Below are 2,945 nucleotides of genomic sequence, written 5' to 3' on the forward strand. Positions count from 1 at the left end.
CCTCTGTTTGACTCAGTTCTTCCAACACCTTCCCAGATGTTGAAATCTGTCATTTGGAGAGCACCTGTAATTTGTGGAGATCTCACAACTGCAACCACAGTAAGAAGGAGCTTCGAAGAATACTGCTACAGGCACTGACTTCCAATGGCACCATTGTCTCCAAGACAATTGTCCCCTGGAGTTCAGTCATAATGGAAACAGATCTCCAGGCGCCAGCAAGTGGTGTTGGCAGCCCTACTAGGAAGGGGCCTCTGTGGGGTATAGTGACAAAGAGGCTACGCTTCAAAGCCTCCACTGTCACGGAGATTGTTAAGGTGGTACCTAATTGAGGTATAATTCCACAGAGGCAAAATCCACTACCCACCTGAAAATAGCATTTTGTTGTTGCTGCTCAAAAGGCTGTTAGAGGCCCAGTGGGGAAGTCTGCAGCTCCATGCATAACGGAATAGATTAATAACTCCGTTTTGAGTGGTCTCATCCTGGGAAACCAATTTTGCAGGAGCCATGCTAAACCCCTTGACGCTTACCTTAATTGAACGCCTTGTGTAGATTTCTCAGAATACAGGTTCAAAAGTCTTTTTCGTCTTCTTTCCCAGGATGAAGTAAATAATATGTTTCCAAATAGTTTTCTGGGACAAGATGTGGAGCATAAAAGTCTTTCTCAGTGAAGACTCTCTCTGTGATCCGATCCCTTCCCTTCTGGGCCCTTCCCTGGATTGGGCTTTATGGTTCTCTCTCTCTTTGCTCAGCCCCCTTATTTCTCCTTACCCAACTCAAAGCCTTTCCCTCAATCTCTGCTTCTTAGTCGCTCCTCTCCCTTCATCAGCCCTTCCCCCTCAACATGCCTAGGGCTGCCTCTCTACACCTCATCCCCATTTCAGGTCGCAGCTCCTTGTTCTATTTAGGTACCTTTAGTGATACAGCAGCTATCAGAAGGAGAGAAGGCAGCAAAAAGCCCATCAGTGATAAGGAGGAAGAATGGGGAGTGCGAGGAGATAGGGAAGGGAAATGGCACAAAAGTGGGCAAGGAGGCTCAAAAATCCACACCTTCACACCTGCACCATGGCCAAATCTGCGGGTTTAGCGGCGGTGGGGAGGGGAGTCCCTGCTCCCAGCAAGGAGAATGGGGCAAGTCTCTTGTCCTCAGCAAGGCAAGGGCCTCCCTCCTTGACTGTTCCTGCAGGTAAAGTGGTGTGAGATGAGCAGCCGGCCATGGGGGCTGGTGGAGCCTAAGGAAGCGTCTCGGGGCTAAAGTCCAGCTTTCAAAAGAGACAGCGGGAAACTGGAAAAGGAAAACACAAAACAAGATAAAAGGCACGTTTCTAGCTGATGCAAAAGTTACGAGGATTCTCGGGTCTTTGCAACCTCCCTGCAATGCAGGACAAGCATTACAGGACCGATCCAAGGCAGGCAAAGGCCCCTTTCTTGCTAGTCCTTATTTCAGGGATTCTGGGGAAGGACAGGGTCCATCTTGAACCAATCAGAAAGTGGGAGAAAATGCCAGTATTTCCTCAACATGAACTGTTTCCCCAGGGTCATGTGGGTTTTGTGCTCAGCACTTCTGGAATTGTGGTGCTTAGACGTGGGATGCAGAGTCAGTGGGTGGGCTGCAGAAGTCGGGTGGGTGGCCTCAGAGGGGATGGGGAAGATTTCCCTGTCAGGGGCCATCAAGTTGTAGGAGGATTTTCCATGGCATTTTTTAAAAGTATTTTATTAAAACAGAAAATAGCATTGAATTGTAAAAAAAATCAAAAGCAGAATATATAACAGAAAGTAAAATTAAACAGTAAACAAAATATTATAATATAGAAAACAGAATTTATAACAAAGTATTAAAGATACATAATAATATAACAGAAAGCAATATTAGAGAGTATACATAATATCAAAAACAGAATATATAACAGCATATTAAATCTACGGTAGATTTCTCCTTTCCATCCCCCTACTTATTTATGTTAAAAACATTATTCTCGACATTTTATATTCAACATTTTTTAAAAAACTTTTCTCATCTTTCAGCCACATAGTCAAAAGAAACTTTTCTTTCCCCCTGAAATTGGCCTATTATGGATATAAGAGGTTAATTTAGCCACTGACACATAAACAAACAGTTTTATACAGTCACATCTCTACAAAGTTCAGCCTTCCATTCTGTTGCATATACTACTCTCGCTGCTGTCATCATATATTTACAAAGTTTACTGTTCTTTTTTAATATTACTTGGCAAAATATTTTTTGGGTCCAGCACAAAGCAGAGCTTTAACATCTTTTGCATCTCGTCATGTATTTTTATCCCATATCTTCTCACTTTCTTGCATGTTCACCACAAGCGGACAAAGAGCCAAGCTACAAGTGATGCCTTACACAGGCTGGACACTTGTCTGCTTACTGCAAGTTTTGATGGGAAATGTAGGCATCCTGGTTTTACAGCTTGGCTCTCCATTACAGCTGCAAGACCAGGATGCCTACATTTCCCATCAAATGGGGAAGCTGACAAGTGTCCAACCTGTGTCAGGCGTCACTTGTAGCTTAGCTCAAAGTATTTGAAATCCATCTGGGTGTTGGGAAAGCCTTGAGGCTTATGTGACTTGCCCCAGCTCCCAAGCATGATTTTTTGTGAGGAAATTTTCCTCACATAACTGGCCCTTTTCACAGCAGGGGAGGTGGTCTTCATTTATTACAGAATTTGGCATCTTAAAATGGCAGCCAACGGTCCTGTGGCTTCCAAACTCATGGAAATCTCCTAGGCAGAGGTCACTAATATTCTGCCAGGTAGGAAGGGAGGGCTTGAAGAGTGCTTTGGGGGGGGGGGCTGGCCTTTGTGTGTGAGATAGCAAACTGAAGAGGGGAGACTGGACTTTGGAAGAGAGGTGCTTGAGGGACTAGACAAAAATCAGAACTTGTGCTAATCTAGCCATTTACCACCGCCACCACACCTGCT

The sequence above is a fragment of the Eublepharis macularius genome, chromosome 14 (assembly GCF_028583425.1).
Source record: "Eublepharis macularius isolate TG4126 chromosome 14, MPM_Emac_v1.0, whole genome shotgun sequence".
Taxonomy (NCBI): Eukaryota; Metazoa; Chordata; class Lepidosauria; order Squamata; family Eublepharidae; genus Eublepharis; species Eublepharis macularius.